Source organism: Thermobia domestica, chromosome 3, assembly GCF_964235325.1.
Source record: "Thermobia domestica chromosome 3, izTheDome1.hap1.1, whole genome shotgun sequence".
Lineage (NCBI taxonomy): Eukaryota > Metazoa > Arthropoda > Insecta > Zygentoma > Lepismatidae > Thermobia > Thermobia domestica.
Window position 1 is genome coordinate 3855917 of NC_137456.1, and position 20838 is coordinate 3876754.

A 20838-nucleotide genomic window follows, 5' to 3' on the forward strand; every position below is an offset into this window, starting at 1 on the left:
AAAACAGCCCTTTTCAGGGCTACCTAAACGCTTCTGAAAATATTTGTAGAAGTAAACCACTCCTTGTATCCGATTTCTGTGCAATCCTACTAACAAAAAAATGATAATTAGCTGTAGGCTTTGAACTCAAGACCTCTTCAGTGGCAAGTCCGTACTCTACCAGTGAGCTAACATGAACTCGCAAACCCAACCTGAAGAAACACGACTTTCAATTTCTGGTATTCGATGACAATGATGCTCATATACTTTGCAAATGTTGTATTCAACTTAAGATATTCCGCAACACACACACACACATAAACATTAGCGAAAGAGAGAGAGAGATGAATACACAAAAGCATATTCAACGTATTCGAATGAGACTCTAAGTAACGACATTCCGTTCTAAAGAGAATTTGTGTTTCTTCCCGTGACGTTAAGGGGATCGGGAAAAGTTATGTGTCTTGAAGCAGGATACGACTTTGGATACTCTGTTTATACACTTTCTATATCCGTAGGAATATACTGCATTTCACGGATATAAATAACATACTGTAATGAGAATATTGAGAAGTTAAATCTGTATGACAAATAACTGCAAATAAATACACTACATAACTTATTTATTGCTATTAAACGATTTTCCTAACTTGTATTTAACATTCTCATATATAATACCGACCTACTGTGAAAATTATCTCAGATGTTATATTTTAAACATAATAATTACTATGTTCTGCAATGATTATGTTATATATAAACAACTTATGTTTTTTAATGTAATTATTTTATATAATTTTTCATGCATTGCGGAAAATATAATTTAAAAAAAGTATTGACCCAGATGGGGATCGAACTCACAACCTTATGATTTGAAATCCGACAGCTTACCAATGAGCTAACACAAGAACTTCCAGAACTAAGCTTCTAGCGATGTATAACGAATCTCAAGATAATTATGACATTCATATCCATTACAAACGCTGTTTCTGTTCTACTTTGACTTTTATTTTAGTACTCAGGCGATAATTATGTTCTATTTCTTAATTTGAGCATTCTTTTACATATGGAAAGATTTTTTTAACGTATTTAAATTTTCCATTACGTATAGAAAGCTAAACGACAAACAAGCATGTGCTCACATTAATAAAAGGTTTCGAAATATTGTATCATTAAGTATTTCAATCAATGTTGCTTTTTTAAACACTTGGTAACAAGTCTTATTATATTTAAAAGAAGAAAAACACATCTGCAAACTTTTTCCCGATTGCAAAGGCTGGCTTGGAGGTTCGAACCTGGCTTACTTTTTCCCGAAGATACCCGAAGCTGGACTTAGAAAATTCTTGCCTCAAAACACCAATAAAGAATGCGCTCAACCTTTTTGAGACAAGGTGTACATCTTTAAAAACAATTTTATCATACTGCTTTCCTATTGATCGGTAATGGGTCGAATTGTATGCAGTACTTTGGATCTCAAATTGCTATGTATTGCTTACAATACATAAGGAAAATGTTATATTTCCCTTCGTAATATAAGCATAAAATATGTAAATCATTAAACTTGAAATTTACTTCACCATGTTTTATTTTCTGAGAAATTATTCAATCAATGCATCTGGATCAGATGCGTCCATAATCCCAATTGTCTTCTTTTTGCCTTCAGCAGACAATAGAGCCACCTGTAGGTAAAAACAAAAACCAGCTACCTTTTCTATAGTAATTTCGACACTTCCCGAATACAATAACCGAGATTCGGGCATGTTCTTAAATATTCGTAGTCATGACAGGTGTTCGAAAAACGTATTGTATGCAATACGCAGGGTCTCAAAGGTTGTTTAATGATTTCCATTGCATGAAGATAAAGTTAATAACGAATAACAGGATATCTTATACTTAAACATGTTCCACGAGAACTTTCGTAAAATATTTGATTTTGATGGACTATGGATTATGTTTCTGGGGCTTTAAATTCATAATGAATGAATGTTTTTGTAAAAATCAGTGAAGAATAATAGAGTACTTCTTCTTACCGCGATCTATACCTATGTATTATTATATAAAATAGTAGAAGTTGGTAACTTCTCTATTCAGGGTTCGAAACTTTCCGAACAGCAGGCTAAGTAGAAATGCGAGTATAGTGGAAATCTTCTATTTAACATTTCTATTTCTAATTTTACCTGCCAGTAGTTTTTTTTTATTATTATTATTATTTTTTACGGGGTAATAACAAAGAACAGTTTGAGGTCATAACTGGAAAGAGGCAGCTTAATGATTTAATGCTTATTAACACGAATGGTCCATTATAAAAGGATTTAGTCTAACCTCATCAAAATGCGGCTCTGAAGTTCACCCAACACCCAAGCCTCTTTAAATTCAGTAGCTATGGTCAAATGTTCCCACTTTGACTTAACTTCACTCATCCTTAAACTCATGCCATCAATCGGATTCACACTGAGTCAACCTCACACTCACATCTTCCTTTCGGCATCACCCTCACTCAACCTCACGTTTACATGCCAATCTGTTCTAATGCTTACTGGACCTCACATTCACAGTATCACTTCGAAAATTCACATAATGCTCACTCGCCTTTAAGTCGACAATTGATATCTCAGTCCGACATTATACTTGCTCAACTTCACCTCATAAAAATCCGACATCACGCTGACTTCATTTCAAGGATACTTATACTTAACCTAGTACTCACATAATTATTGGGTTGCGATTGAAATAAGAGAAGGATTAAAGAGTAGAGAGAGAGTTAATTTCCCCAATTTCGTTTTTCTTTATTTAAGTAATATAAAAAGAAAAAATGGAATGAAATATTTCAGTTTAGCGTTCCACAATTATGCCCTTTAGGCTTCGTTAACTTTTTTTTTTTCTTTCTTTCTTGAACTGGACACTACGCATTACAGAACAAAGCTCTAATACTGAATCCCGCAGCCCAGAGAAGAGAATCAATTCATCCAGTTTTATGAAAGCATTTTAACGACAACGTTTCTTAAAAAATACCCGGTTTTCAGGAAATATCGCATATTATTTCCTGTACGCTTCTCGATGAGATTTACTGCTCATGGTTGATATCACTCAAGGGAAAGGGTACAAAGTCACTCCAACAATAAATTCATAGTAATTCACATCAATACTACTACAAATAATAATAATAATAATAATAATAATAATAATAATAATAATAATAATAATAATAATAATTATTATTATTATTATTATTATTATTATTATTATTATTATTATTATTATTATTATTATTATTATTATTATTATTATTATTATTATTATTATTATTATTATTATTTGGAAGGTAAAGAATTACTGGTGTTTGTTGGATTCGCAGCTGGTAGATCTTGCATTTTCGTCTCATAGAGAATCGGTGCAAAAGTAGGATCTAGGATGGTAACCTCAATCAACAAACCAGCTAACATTTTAAAAAATCCTATCTGGTTCATCACTTTTTTTAATATACGTGATAAAGGTTAAATTTTCCATAAAATTAAAATAATCAAAATAAAATATATTCACTAGGGAGGACAATGTGATACCAATATCAATAATATAAAAATTATATTTTCTTTATATACCAGGGATTTCTTTTTCTGTGCTTTCGCATTTCCGCGTGCATTTATTGTCCGCCGTTTTAAGTGTAAAAAGGATTAGGGAAAAGAGGGATCCCTATTTACCCTAAAATCTTATCATTTATATGTCATGACTGGACACTGGATGAGATATTGAAGCTAAATAATGCAATACGCAATTGATGAAAGGTAAGACAATGAAAATGTCAAAAATCCGCTCGCTTGTACAATGCGGAGCGTCAGTACCTTCTTTATTTTGTATTTACCTAACCTATATATTTTTTTTTAAAAAAAATTGAATTGATTTGAAGATGGAAACAAGAATATATTATAAACATTCAAATACGTAATACGATCAGTAAATGACAATATCCATAATTCCTCCCACTTGTTTAAATTTTATCCTCGCAATCAATCAGAATGAGAACTACATTTTTATGATGATTACCGGCACCTTTCATTGCGTCAATAAAAGCACTGCCTAGGATTATCCTCAGCCAGTGATATGAATTTCTATAGCGGAAAAATATATAAATAAACAAACAAATATTCAGCTTTGTATATAGAGATAAGATATGAAGATGGCAGAATATAATAAGCCACTTTTTGTCCATTTTCTGCTTCTTGCTCCGGTGGTTGGTAATATGAAGGTCTATGTGGTGGAAAAAGTTTATAAAGTCTCACCGTTATTTAAAAAAAAATGCTTATTTAGCTGTGTAGATAGACTTATTTTTCGTTTTCACTGGTGTACTGAAAGTATTTTAAATTTAATGCATAAGGTTGAAATTCCCTTGAATGTTCAACTACACATCTTGTGTATGCCATCCTTTACAGAACTTATTTGTTTCACACTTTCATTCTCAATTTTAATTTCTAAATCTTAAAATTTCTACTTTTATACGCAGGAACGCCTACAGGGCTTTTTTCCAAAAGGTGGCAAAGGATCGATTCCAAGGGAAGGGGCAAAGACTGACCCCCAAGCACAGTCACGAATGCTCACACATACATCATATAACACACATAATACACACACATAACACATCATACATCACATAATACATCATATAACATAACATTTATTAAGCATTATCCTCATTAACTGCAGTAAACAAACTATAATACAGTAATATTAAATATAAAATATATTAAATATTATATAATATGCGAGAAAAGATTAGTATTATTTGACATGTATTTACAAGAACTAACACCCTTCGAAATTCCTGGGGGAGGGACTGTACCTTTGATCCTCTTTGCTGAGGGCACACCTATGTGTCTATTATGGAACTGTAGGAATAACCAATTATCTTTATGACGATCCTAAGATTTTGTTCTCGCCACTTTAATCTGTTTTGCATACATTATGCTAATTTTCCTGCATACTACCGATTTTGGTTAGAAAACACCATTACATTTAATTTTTGAGAAGATCTCCTCATTAGGAATATAATATGCTGATAGGATGTTCACACCTGCTAGAAATCTTCGTGGTTTCACGGCATGTGAGTTTGACATAGCGCACTTTTGATACACGGAATCTGGGGTTCAATATCAGGTGGAAAGTGTTGAAATTGTAAGCATTATGACGGTTCGGATTCAACCTTAAAATGTAAGTCCATGTCTCATATAGCCCAAGTCCGCGGTGGCTCAGTGGTATTCACCTTTGGTGCATGGAGTCCTTGGTTCGATTCCCGCTCGCGCCAAGTGATCTTTGTGGTGGACAAACACCGTATGCGTGGGTTTTCTCTGGGTTCTCCTGTTTCCTCCCACATTCTTCATTCCAATATTTACTTCATTTTCATCATCGCCGTCTCGTTTAGCCTCACCGGCATAAGCGTGGGATGTAAAACAAAGATTTCATTTCATTTCATATAGCCTTGATGCTGAAACGAGCTTTAAACTCAAATCCAACCAACCTAATAAACTAACTTGTCTCAATTTTAGATTTGCAAGTCTTACTGTTGAAAGGGAAGTGAATAGGAAGAAGTCTTTTTTAAGATAGAAGGCTAAAAATTAGTAGAAAGAAAACAATTCTCGTTAAACGGAAAAGGAAATTTGGAAGTAAAGGTTACCAGAAGAACAATTTAATGAAGTTATTTTTTTTTTTTTTTAATTAGGTTCAACTGTTTCCAAGAATTTTGATTGAGACTTGGCAATAACGCACAGAATGCAAAGGGATGTCGAAATAGGGGGAAAGTATAAGTCGTTTCGTGTGACTGCAGAATCACATTAAAGAACAAAGTAATGGTTTATAAAACAGTGGTTATGCCAGCAATGATATACGGAGCAAAAACTTGATTAAGAAAGAAGCCACAGGAAAACAAATAGGATGTTACCGAAATAAAAATGTTGTGGTGAACATGTGATGGAATAAGAAGAGACAGACTGATGAATAATAGAGTAAGAGGAGCAACCAAATTTATATACATATCTAAGAAGATCCAGAAAATAGATTGCATTAGAATGGCTAACTAATGAAAAGAACAAACGACTATGTAGTTAGAGGAGCGATGGCAATGGAAGTGGATAGAAAGAGAGGTAAAGAGACACTAAGAATGAAATGAATGGACATGATTAAGAATTACTTCTGGTGGGAGGATTCCGGGACAGACTTTATAGAGAAAAGTTAAGAGAAACGTCGAAAAGATTGAGAGAAAGAATACTAATTTAATTAAAACTTTATAACACAGGCTTCTCGCAAGTTTACGATTTCTATGGACTAATAGCTACTACAACATTTATTTTTGCAATATAGTCTGAGATTAGACTCTCATTAGAACAAGATCCAAACTCCGATCTATCGAGTACTTTGAATCGGATCCCATAATAAAGATTTAGCTGGAATCAATGGCGCACGCAAGGAAGGTTCGAGGTTTAATTCCTCTTGAGTAAGATGTAATGCAGGAATTTACATTATTAGCGTTTAACGAAAAAAAAAAAAATGTCGAAAGATGAGAAGTCTACTAATCGACAGATCTCATTAAACGGAACAAAATGATATGGGTGAGTGTAAATCCTCATGCGTAGTTTCCGATAAAGCCGAGAAAACAAATTTGTTTCTAAACCTACAAATGCATGTTGTATAGAAACAGTAATCTATTAAGAAGTTCAGCTCTAGGTTACGATGTATTTGAAAGCGTATGTGTGAAAATATTAACTGTACCTATATCAACGGCTCGGCTACCACTGAGAGATCTTACAGCAGAACAACACCACTCAGAAAACGACTTGGAGTCTCATCATCGGACTACAATGCATGAGGATTTGTGCTGAAGGAGAAAATGATTGTAGGTAAAGGATTTTTAATTGAGTTTCTTGAACAATATGCACCTAAAAGGTAGAGACGGATCAGTAAGGTTTAAATAAGGAGAGCCTTTGCTACAATTATTGCATAATTTTTTAATAAGCAAAACGGTGCTACATTTAATAATCTGGTACAGACGTAAATCGTCTGGTATTAAATCTAATATGATCAGACATTTGCAATAAAATGTAGATAATCATATAACTTCTAGATATAATAAGTTGTAAATAGTTTCATGACTCATTACTCTAATTCGAAAAAAATGAAACGAAATCTTTGAGTTTTACGTCCCACAGTTATGCCGGTTAGGCACAAGGAGACGGTGATGATGAGTAATGAATGGAATGGTGGAATGAAGAAAGAGGGAGGAAACGGGAGGACCCCGAGAAAACCCCCACACACGGTGTTTGTCCACCACGAAGTTCACTTGGCAGGGGCTGGGATCGAACCCGGGACCCCTAGCACCAGAGGTGAGATAAATGAACAAAAATCTCGCTTGACCTGAAAGGAAATGATCAAACCCTGAGAACGTGACTCACTGGAATCATTATACAGCACATACCATTCGTTCTCACTGAACTTTAGCTGTATGAGTAAACCGAGAACAAAAGTCTAGATGGATTCTGGTGTCTGTAGCTTTAGTTTCATACTAGCCTTTGGTTAGCTGGCGGCTCCGCCCCCAGAGCCCAGACTCCACGTTTGCTCGGCCTACGGCCTCGAATTTCTTGTGTATCAGCCTTTGCATCAAGAGTGAATTTCGTGTATTTGCTCTTTAATTACATTTCCTGAATTTGATCCACCTGAGGATTTCGCCCACTGACTCGGCCTACAGCCTCGCACCTGTTAAACCCACAATTCTATCAAATTCAAATTTCTTTTCATATTTTAACTATCTAAAAGATAAGATTTTGTATCCGAAGAAAAGTCCATTTCAATAATATGGGGATTTCTTCGCCCCTATTTAGACCCCTTAAAAACTAAAAATATTTAATTTTGGCATTTTCCTGTGGGTTAGTCTTGGAAGGCTACAATCATGCCAAATTTCATCATTGTAATCCTGCTGGAAGTGTCTAAATATTTTGGGGTGTAGAAGATGTCCCATAGAAATAACATTGAGAATATTTTTTAGTTCCCCATAAAACAACTCTACAGTTGGAAATTTGTATTTTTGACGCTTTACTTAGTTAACGCTAAGGAAAATGTACAAGCACATCGATTTTCAAGTATCTATTCCAAGTATCTAAAACATGAGATTATAGATCCCAAAAAGGGCTCATTTACATAACATGGGGGATTTCTTCATTCCCTTTTAGACCCCCTAAAATTTAAAAATATTCGTTTTTGGCAATTTTCCTGTGAGTTAGTTCCGAAAAGCTACAACCATGAAAAATTTCAACTTTCCACGTCAACTGGAAGTACCCCTCTATTTTATGTCAGTTCATGTAGTTTTGTTTATAGTTAGGATTAGGTTAGGATTTTTTGTTAAAGGCGGATACAAAACTAAATAACTTTGTTCCGACTTTAATTAGGTCATTTCTACCTCAAGAAACTGAAATAAATCTTTTCAGTTTTACGTCCCATTCATATACCGTGTATAATATATATGATGATGATGAGAATGAATACAATGGTGGAATGAAGAAAGTGGGAGGGAACGGGACAACCCAGGGAACACTCAAGAACACGATGTTTGTCGACCATAAAGCCTATTTGGCGCGAGATGGGATCAAACCAGAGTCCTCATGCACCAAAGATTTTATTTTATTCTATCTATACATATTTCTGGGCATTACTGGTATCTATGGCTATAAACCCGTAACATATTAGAGATCACATCTTTCGGCGAGCATAGTATGTATCAGGGAAAGAAGGGAAGCGACCTGGGACCTGTACGTTAGGTGTCATCCCGGCATTTGCCTGGTGTGAATGAGGAAAATCCCACTCAGGATGGCTGGCCGGGAAAAGTTGTTACGTCTTTTCGATCGTGTCCCCACTGGAATCGAACCTCGGACCACTGCACCAAAGATTAGGATTTTATCACTTTCTAAAAGTTAACTGATTAATCGAACATTCCTCAGTAACTTTATTTCTGTAATTACCTCTATTGTACCTAATTTCACGCGACAGGGACACGAATACACGAATGTCGAAGACAGTTAAAATTTTACATATGCTTTCCCATCTGGAATCGAACCCAAGACTATGTGAACCATCACGCACTAGACTAGCAACTCGGGGTCCCTTTTTCTCCACAAAAGTGTTCCATAGTCATAAATATGCTCACTTATGAAAAGAAAGTTTACGAACGAAAGGAATTTACTCCAGATAAAATCTACGACTTCCATCCAACTCTCAGATGACATCAAAGTGTCCCAATTCAATACAAAAGCTGTGAACTAAGCACCACCCATAACATTTCTTTCATTTGCGAAGATTTTGTTTGGCGATAAGATGACACAAATCCACCACCCGCTGGAATTACTCGCTCTCCCCTCGCTCTCGCTATAGTGGTTGAAGGGACCGGGCGGTATGATCAGTCACATAAACTCTTGTTCTGCATTTGTAGTTTTACAACCCCTCATAGAGCTGGAAATGATTCATAAGGTCAAACAGGTTTCAAATGTTTCTTCGGATGTAGCAACAGCGGATGTATGGAGAACGAACACGGTTCGTCGCAACAGAGCTCAGTTCAATTCCCGGTAGGGACTCATGTAATTCGGAATGCACGTAATAAACTAATAGGATCTAATACTACTACTACTACTACTACTACTACTACTACTACTACTACTACTACTACTACTACTACTAATAATAATAATAATAATAATAATAATAATAATAATAATAATAATTTGGTTTTACTATATACCTGCATTCCTAATTCTAATTCCCAATCTATCCAACACCTATTGGAGGCCGCGTTGGCTCAATGGTAGAGAGCTCACCTGTGTTGCGTGGGGTCTCTGACTCGATCCCAATCTCATCAAGTGAGCTTTGTGTTCGACAGGCACTATGTGCGTGGACTGTCTATGAATTATGTTTGCTCCTACTTCCTGCATTCCAGTATTTCTTTTGTTATCATTCCCATCTGCCTTTTCTTTGCATAGGAGCATGAAGGTGGAACGTTAAACTCGAAGTGAATATTTGTACTTCACGTGTTTTTTTGCTTTTAGTTTTAGTTTTTAGATACATGTGGGAAAAGAACTGACCACTATATCAACGCTCTGTGGCCCTTCCCTCTTTCCTAGTCGTTAGAAAGTGTGCCTCATATGAAGAATAAAACTTCCTGTGAAAAAATAACTGGAACGCAAATTACGGTGGTTCATATCGTATCTGAAATTTTAGGTCCAAATGTAATACTGTATAATCTCTGTACACGGTACTGAAAAGACACGCTAAAGTTCAACTAGCAACAATCTCTCATCTACGGTGGTAGTGACTCCACCAAACGACTTTAAGAGAACCCACCTCAGAGCAACTTAGAGGCGGATCTAAAAGGCAAAAACTGGGGAGGGGAGGCAGCGAGAACCCAGCTTATGACATGTATATCATGAGCTTATTATAAACTTTCAAAAATATATAAACAATAAACAATAGCTTGATAATTTTTGCTTGGTTATTTTTTCAAAAACTGGGGCTAGGCTCCCGGCCCCGGGATAGATCCGCCACTGGAGCAACATACTCAGACAGGAAATATCTATATTTACTTAAAAATGTGTTTAAAAATTTGCTCTGAATATCCAACCCAATAGGATAAAACACCCTCTATAGCCTAAATACAGACACATAAAAGTCAAACTCTACAGGCTGTTCTGTTCAGATGGATATTAAATATTTGCCATCACGTTCAATGCTAACATTACGCTCACAATTTACAACAAAGTGCGAGAAATGTTTTGTTTCGATTCTCGTCTCGAGAAGATTGATACCTATTTTTTAAGTTCGAGACGAGATGAGAAACATAATTAATCTCGAGGGGAACTCGAATTCACCCACGTCCTACATCTCAAACACAACTTTATTGTTACATGATTCATAGCATAAAACTAAAAATTGGTAAAGTGATTGCACGAACACCATGAAGATAATTTATCAATGTTTAAATATGCACAAGTCTTATATAACTAACTAACTATAAGAAAAGGATAGTATTGAGATTATTTCAAGTTGGATTAAGTGGGACACATGTCTGCAATCAGGGACAGCGCTCCACTGTTTCTCTGGGTGGGCCAGATGTAGGCCATAGAACAGTAGTGATAACCTAGCTTGTTTCGACGATTAACTAACTTAACTCTATGGCCTATGGAACCCGGAGGTTCAAAACCGCATTCACAAAAGCTCTCCACTGACTTTTATCCTTAGCCAATTGGATCCGATTTCTACTTTGTATTCCTGTCTCTGCGAAATCCATCTTAATATTGTCCTCCCATCTGCGCCTAGGTCTTCCTAATGGTCGTTTTCCGATTGGTCTTTGAGACAAGACTTTGAAAGCGTTTCTACTTTCTTCCATTCTAGCTACATAACCTGCCCACCTAAGCCTCCTAGACTTGATGACCCTAACAATGCTGGGTAAACCGTATAAATTATGTAGTTCCTCGTTATGAAGTTTTCGCCATTCCCCATTCCCGTTCCTCTTGGGTCCGAATATTCGTCTCAGGATCTTGTTCTCAAATACTTTCAGTCTATGTTCTTCCCTCAGAGTAAGCGACCATGTTTCGCAACCATACAGAACAGCGGGCACGATTATCGTTTTATATATTTTAACCTTCAAATTCCTCGACAGAATTCGCGACGACAAGAGATTTTGAACTGAATAGTAACACGAAATCCCTGATGCTTTTAGTCGACATTTAATTTCTTCGTGAATATCATTTTTGTCTGTTAATATTGATCCTAGATATTTGAAAGTATCCACTTTAGCAAAAAGTATTATTTAATATTTTAACGTATTCATAATTTGCTGTACATAAACATTCATAAGTCTTATATAATATACTTTAATAATAAATATGGCTTAAATGTTGTTACGTACATACATGTACTCTTCCTGAACGTGAACCTCTCTAACAAGGAAAAATTCTGCTAACTTCTAGATGAAATTAAGAAACACAATCAGGCCATAAAATTTAGTTGAGTTTGAGTTTAACGTCGCTTTCACAGCGAGGGTATACGAGATGGAACCTACTTATTAACATGGAATCCGAACCACATGAACTCCCGCCGGGAATCTAACCCTGATTTCCCACGCGAAAGGTGCGTACGCTAACCGTTAGTCACGAATGAGCTTGATAAAGTTTATGTATAAGTTTACGAGAACGAGGAAAGTTTATCTAGCATCGAGACTAGATGAGAAAAAATGTTTGAGAGTCGAGACAATACGACACTTTCACCAGACAAGACGAGAAAATCGTGCCAGTACTACTAATTTTATACTTACCTAATTAATCCGCCATTACACTTACTCGACCTCACACGCATTGTCATAATATCATTTCGACATTACGCTTACTTAGCGTCATGATTACAATATAACTAGAAAATCACACTCACAACACCCTTTCGAGCGACTTTACATTTACTCATCCTTACACTCACATCAATTCGACAATCGACATAACGCTTACAACATCTTTTCGACCACACGATCACTTAACTTCATACTCACAACATTAACATCTATCACATTCGACCTCACACTTAGAACATCCTTTCGACATTACTCACACGACTTTATACTTACATCATGATCTAGACATCACGCTCAATAAACTCACGATCAGTTCGTGAGGTTGAGGTCACGTGCGCTTGGTATCAACGCTATTTGTATTATTAGATGACATATTTACGAATAGACAATATGTTTGTTAATTGATGGTGCTCATAAATGAGACGAGACAGAAAATATTTTCTCGTCTCGAGACCCATTATAGAACTGTTGTCTAGTCTCGATTTTCGGATTTTTTTCTCGTCTGGTCTCGATTTTTCTTGTCTCGTTTTGTAATTTATGTAGAAAATGTATGCTCTGTTGGTTTCTTAATTTAATAAAGAATTGATCAATAGCCTTTCGCTGCGCAAGAACTCCTCAAGAGTAAAATGTAACAACATTTAAATATGTTTATTATTACAATATATTGTATACTGACTTGCATATCTTCAAACATTTATTAATGCTCTTCATTTTGTTCGTATAATCACCTCATAAACTTATAGTTTCTATATTACGAATCATGTAACAATGAACATTGTTTGAGACCTAAAACTTTGACGAACTATTATAGCCCACGAAACTACAGAAAATTTACGACTCGTCTCAAATTTGAAAATCTATTCCACTAAGTCACTTCATAATCATTCACTTTCATTAATAATGTTTTACTGTACAGGCTACACGGCATAACAGTGAGTTGTAAACAGATATATTTCATTTTTCACTTACAATTGATTAAATACATGTTTTGTTTCCTTTTTTCCTACAACTTTTAAGCTAGGGATGGGCACGAGCGAGTTTTCTTTGAAACTCGACTCGACTCGAAACAGACATCTTTTACCTCGACTCGAGAACTCGGCTCGAAAAATTTCCTTCAACTCGACTCGAATTTTGCTCGAGTTTCGAGTCGAGTCGAGCCAAATCCTGTATGTAGTTTCAAGTACTCTCTTGAATTATTCCATATAGACAATATAATTATTATCAATGTTACTACTTCTACTACAATTATTATTATTACTATTATTATTATTATTATTATTATTATTATTATTATTATTATTATTATTATTATTATTATTATTATTATTATTATTATTAGAACACCGTGTATAAACATGAAAGATAGGAAGTTTGTATCTGAATACGAAGAACTAGTTGACTGCAACTTAGGTAGTCGTGAAGTCTAGGAGGCAAGAACGTTGTTCATGAGGTTGGAATTTAAATCCCGGGGGAACAAGTATTCGGGCTCGAGCCAAAATTTGTTAAAAGTTATAGGGCGCCGGCCAAACATGTTCAAAACTACTCGGCCCGGGTTTGTCAACGGCTCGAACGGCTAGGCTCATAGCTCATTCGCTATGGAGCCGAACCGAGAAGTAGGGATGCGCACGAGTCGAGACATGTCTCGAATTTCGACTCGAATTCGAGTCGAGACAAACTTCTTTCTCGACTCGAATTTCTCAGTCGAGACACGAGTCGAGTCGAGACTACTCGTAAAATTCTTGATTCGACTCGAATGTCTCGAAAATCTTTGCTTATTTTTAAAATTATTTCGAAGTAACTAATCACACAAAAACAGGTATTTTCCTTGAAACCAATACCATACCAGCATTTATTACTTCGAAAAGGTACAGGTATTTTTAAAGTTAATAGTTAACCTTTCGCCAGCGGGCTTTAATTTTCTTCTCATTTCAGTTAATTAAAACTAATAATTATATGTCATGATATCTGATAGACTTTAAATATGCTAACAACACTTAAGTAACTATCCAGATATCTAATGTGTATAAAACTGTTGCGCTGAAGTGAATTTCGTAAATTGTCTAAGTGAGCAATTGGCAGTCTATAATAATTTATTGGATTTAGTAAAAATTTAGTCAAATGCTATATCTGGAGCATTGGATTAATTCTGATAAATCATTATTATTTAAATCAAGATTTAAATCATTTGATTTTTTAAACAATCAAGTGATTATTAAAATCAAATTCCGAAATAAATTAATTTGAATTGAAAATAAGTAAAATCCCTTTTCTGTTCTGTTATTTAGTCAAATGCTATATCTGGAGCATTGGATTAATTCTGATAAATCATTATGATTTAAATCAAGATTTAAATCATTTGATTTTTTAAACAATCAAGTGATTATTAAAATCAAATTCCGAAATAAATTAATTTGAATTGAAAATAAGTAAAATCCCTTTTCTGTTCTGTTATTTCAATTATGGAGGATAATAATCATAATACGATGAGACTCAAATGTATGTACAGCACAGTATGAAAATGAGTGTTATGCAGAGAATGAATAGGGAAAATCCCATTTTGAACGGGTAACAAGGCAATCCTGCTTTCTTCTCTTCGTAACATAGGGTTTGTAAATCATAAACTATTCCAACGAGGAAATCACCATTCGAATTTAAGAAGAAAATTCTTTTATGTGCATGTCTGTTTGTTCCCAGATTTTATTTTATTTTATTTATTTATTTATTTATTTTAAGATTTTATAACTTTAGGTGAAATTTATAGATTTTATATGTATTTCGTGCCGCAAGCTAGTTCTGATTTTTTAAAATATGCCCTATCAAATATCAATAACGTTTCGGAAAAAATGCAATGTTGATAAACGTTGTCGTATTTTTTCCGTAATGCTTAAGAAACTTTGTTTGGGATTGAAATAGGTTAACGATTGGGGATTAATTGAAAATTCAACTCCGGTACTTTCACTTAAATTGTATAATTAATATTTAATACTAATTCCTAATGTTTTTTTCTTCAGTTCGCGATTTGTAGTATAAGAGGAGAAAGATTTGGTTTAAATAAAAAAAATAACAAAATGATTTTTTCCACCCTGCATAATTTACACGCATTTAGCATCTAGCATCTTGATTCTCACTTCTGGAGAACAGAAAAAAAAAAAATAAATAGTTCAACGACCGTCGGGAATTATCCTTTTTAGTTGAATCGATAGTAGGAGTAATAAAACCAGTCATTATTTACGCTGTTGTATTGTCGAATTCACAGAAATGTTCAAAAATAAGCAAAACGTGATTCTACAAAAGACTGTTTACTACCTACCCATAGTTTTATTACTGTCAACTGAAATCTGAGTATGTGGTTATCTGGAATGTTTCTGTCCCTTTTCAATTTACAACTTGAGAAGGTAGGGGGTATGAACGTCAGGGGACAGCCAGTTAAAGAAATGCTTCAGGGCTATGTCGGAAGCTCGGAAGCAGCATGTTTTGTATATACTTCTTAAAATGCTATCCATTCATAAAATATAAATTCGCCCTTCCCTCTTTCCAATACAGAGAACCGACTCTTTTGCTGAAGAAAGATGTTCAGAGAAAAATGAAACAATCGTTTCAAGCACGAAGTTCTTTATCGTACACAATGAACGTAATTCTTTTAGTTTCTGAGTGTGTTTAGCTTACAGATTGTGACAAGTTTGAACCCTCCACGAAAATGCTAAAACCAATGACAAGTGCAAATATATGTGACAAATCTGTGGGTGAATCAAATAATGCAGACAAATGGGAAGATGATTGAGCTCCTTCGTGGTTAAGCGGTTAGCGTACCCGCCTTTGGTGTAGGAGACCCGGATTCGATTCCCGGCGGGAGATCATATGGTTCGGATTTCAAGTTAATAAGTAGGTCCATGTCTCATATAATCTCGCTGCTGAACAGGATGTTAAACTCAAAATCAGCTCAGCTCAGCAAATGGGAAAATAAGTTGAGTTGATTTTGAGTTTAACGTCCCGTTCAGCAGCGAGACTATATGTGACGTTAATGGAAAAACGAAGAAGTTTTGTTTGAAGATAACACTGCTTGATGCAGCGCAGTCTACCACTTGTAAAATAGTCTTGAAGTGTTGATATTTGGTATGCGTGCGTGTGTGTGTATACACTTGTTTCTGAATATTTATATTCATTCGTGTGTTATAATTGTTATATTAATATCCACTGGATTAGGTGAAAATATAAAACGGATTTGATGGCAGTCAAATTCATGTCATCTTGGTAAGCCATTAAAAAAATAGTAATATTAAATTAGATTATAGTTTAGTGTCCCTTTCAGGAGCAAAGTTGTATGAGACGTGAACCTACAGCTTAACGTGGAATTTGAACCATATGAGCCCCTACCGTGAATCAAACCGCGGGCTCCCACGCCGAAGAAGCGTACGCTAACCACATAGCCACGGAGAGGCTCAATATTTAGTAGGTAATATCTATTAAATTGTAAAATTGCATTTGCATAATTTTCTCTAATATAATCTTCACAATGTAAAGTCTCAGCTAGGCACATTATCTTGTTTAAAATCAGAAAGTCAATCTCTTGTGGTTCACTCTTGGGTTGGACTGTGGGATTATATAAATCCGAATTAGATACTTTTATTCTATTTTGTACAGTACATCCGTTCCTTCATAATCTCCTAAGCAGGGGCGTAAATAAGGGCCCCGCAGACCCCACATTGCGGGGGGGCTCAAGCCATCAGGGACCCCAAATCATGAAGTGGGACGTAGAGAAGGGGCCCCACTCCACGCTGTTTGCTGGGAGGCCCCCAAGCCTTTAGTTACGCCACTGTTAATAAGAATAGTTACGAATATAAATTTAAGTCACATTCAAATGTATCAAACTCTTCGATTAACCTGGGGATGGTTAAGAAATTAAGTGCGTCTGGAGGTAGACTATTTCGCAATTCAGTGGATATATTGTGAATGTATTAAAAGTCTACTGTTGCACCCATCAAATTTAAATTTTGAAAAAAATATTCTCTGTGAATACTAAACAGGATATTTTTTTTAAAAAAATCAATTGTTAATTTAGGCTGCTAATAAGGCAGGTTTTGTGAGAAAGGAATTCTCCAGGGAATAATTCCTCAGTTCGTTATATATATATATATATATATATATATATATATATATATATATATATATATAGTGCTATTTATTAATTTATTTTATTATCTTTGTGACACAGCGTCATATTACCTTTGTACATGAATACTATACTTGCAAGATTTCTCCTTGCGAGACGCCACAAAGCTAACTGAAAAAACATCCTGACCAAATGGACTCTCTCTTTGTGTGTGTATGTTTGAAGAAAGAACAGTCTATGCGTTGTTTTTCTGACCCTAATTGCTCAATTTGTCTCTGTGGTAAAACTCTTATTTCGCTAAACTTGACCAATAATATAATAAAATATAAATATAATAAAAGCAGTAAATTCTAAAGTACCCTGTAGCATCTGCCCGAAATTAAATGCATAGATCTAGATTATTATTTCCAATTAGAAGTCATTTTCGCTTCTAGGTTACTAGTGACTGAATTATTCTTCTTTGTATCTTCGTAGTCGAGAAAATAATAATAATAATAATAATAATAATAATAATAATAATAATAATAATAATAATAATAATAAATTCATAGAAGAAATCCAATGAATACGAAAGTAATTCACAATTTCCTTCGTAATGAATGCAATTGTCAAGTACTTTCGTATTTATTGGACTTCCTTTATGAATATATAATTACTCATTATAGTGCATAAAATGCCCTACAAAATTTACAAATTTGCGTAAAAATTGAAATTTGTATCGCAATTTGCTACGTAATATGTAAATTCTTTAAAAAACGCTTATATGTACGGCATGTAAATGTTTTAAATGTATATATATATATATATATATATATATATATATATATATATATATATATATATATATATATATATATATATATATATAACCTTGAACAGCGTTTTCTCGAGACGAGTCGAAACAGTTTTAAATCTCGACTCGTCTCGTGCGCATCCCTACCGACAACTGAGCCGAGACAACAGCTCATCCGAATTAAGCCGGCTCGAGCCGATGGCTCCTCCCAATCGAGTCGGCTTGAGCCGGTGGCTCACCAGAGCGGAACCGAACCAAGTTGATGGCTTACCCTAACCGAGCCCACTGGAGCCATTGGCTTACACTGAGAAAAAAAATTGTAGGTGGCATACTTAAAAACGTAGGTTACATTCGTAATTCCTGTAGTTTCTGGACTTAACGTACAACCGTATATAACATCCTGCAGCAAACGTATAGCTGAAAAAGTATGTATTATACGTACTGTCTGCATAAGTGCAATGACGTCATTCGTGTGACGTCATCTGCAGTAACAAGTATATACGGAGGTGATATCTAGCTTTGTGACGTCAGGGTCGTATGTAGCATGTGGGTTAATAATGACGACATACACTGACTATCAGGACGGAGCATGATTTCAAGAAGTATGCAATATACGTTCTGTACGTATGTTTCTTGCGTTCAACCCCGAGACAGCATCTATATTGTACTTGTGCCCCATACGTACGACTAGATACAGTATACGTATTGTACGTATGTATTATACAAATTTTCCTTATGTCGCACACAGCTTGTCCAGATACAGCATACAGAATATCCGTATGCACCATACAGAGTGTATATATGTAGCTTACAGACTGTCTGCATGCAGCATATAGATTATACGTATGTCGCGTACAGGTTGGCCATATGTAATGTATAGATTGGATGTATATAGCTAATAGGTTGTCCATATGAAATATACAGATTTTACCTGTATCGAATACGTATTGCCTTCTTGTAATGTATGGATCGGACATATGCAGGATCTAGAGTGTACGTATAGTGCACCATTATTAAAGTGCTGCAACATACTGCAAAGTGCATGATACATTCTTACTGTAATGTTGTCAAATATTGTTTTACTCTGTATGAAAACAAAAATAGCTTAAAATATGGTTGATCTCCTTTGTGCCAATAATAATAAAATTAACAATACTACACTTTTCAAATCTTAGTTTGGAGCAGTGAAACTGTCCAAAGAAATGTATTTACCTGCAGGGTGTCCTATAAGTTTGGGCTTCCTGCTAATTCGTTGGAAAGCTACTGCAAAGTCAAGTGTTGAAAAGTGACAAACGTTAATTTTAAAATTATGGGCACAAAGCAGGGGCGGATCCAGGACGGACTTCTGGGGGAGGAGCGGTCGGCGGTAATACTGCTACTTTTAAGAGCTCCAAACTTGTTATGGATGGGTTTATTTATATATAAAATAAGAAAGTTTCCTCTTGTGGGGGGGGGGGCGATCGCCCCGATCGCCCCCCTCTGGATCCGCCCCTGGCACAAAGGAGGTTAACCATATATTAAACTATTTTCGTTTCCATACAGAGTAAATCAATATGTGATATATTACTGTAAGAATTTATCATATGGTTTGCAGTTAGTTAGTTGCAGCACCTCAATAATAATGCAAAATGCACAGCCTTATACAATCCTATATTCAAACTCAAACAAGATTTACGTACAATCATTTATTAAGCTGTTATCATCCATTGCTTGTACGATATAAAGATTATTTTACCTCATTCTTTTCCTTAATAGTATCTTCTACTAAAGTGCAGTTGTTACCACAAGAGGCCTGAATAGAATTTTCCAGAAATAACTTCTCTGTACATTTTAATTAACAGGTATTTTTTTTTTAAATGTCGCAATAATTAAAAGTGTGGTGTCAGCCGGAAACGCATTCGCTTACAATATTATTCCTACTCAGTACTCGCCATTAAAAATGAAACACCAAGAAGGAGACTGGGTAGATGCGCCAAAGTTCCCAGGCCGATACCTAATAGTAAGTGCAGAATACTCTTAAACGTTCGCTGTATTCGCTGTGTGACAACGTGGTGACAGCGGAGGCGTTGTGCAGCCATCGACTAAACATATTTATTCTTCCCTGCTATAGACATTCTGCAAATTTGGACTTTCCTGGATGCATCCTTCTTAGTGCAACATTTTAAGGAAAGAGCAATTTAACAGTCTCATACATTGCTTAAAGAAAGAGCAATGATTCTCAGAATTACTCGGAAGATATATATACACAATAATTTAAAACGGTTATTTCAAACTTTGCAATTCAAAGCACGAAAAGAACTATAGATAAAGGAACACTGATTTTAGCCAAATAGTAATTAGTAAACTCAATCACACTCAGTACCATTAGTTGCTTGGTGTTATCCGTAAGTCAGAGATCACGGCATCTCATTTCGTGTAGATTTTTGCATTTGTTTAACGCTAAAAATGTATTTTATCGCTAATTGAACCCAGTACCATATATATACCGACAGGACGTACCTTAGTCACAAGGTGACATGAGTGAAACACTAAACTATTCGATTGACACCTGCGGCCTTGTCAACACTAGAGAAAGTTACAAAGTGATTA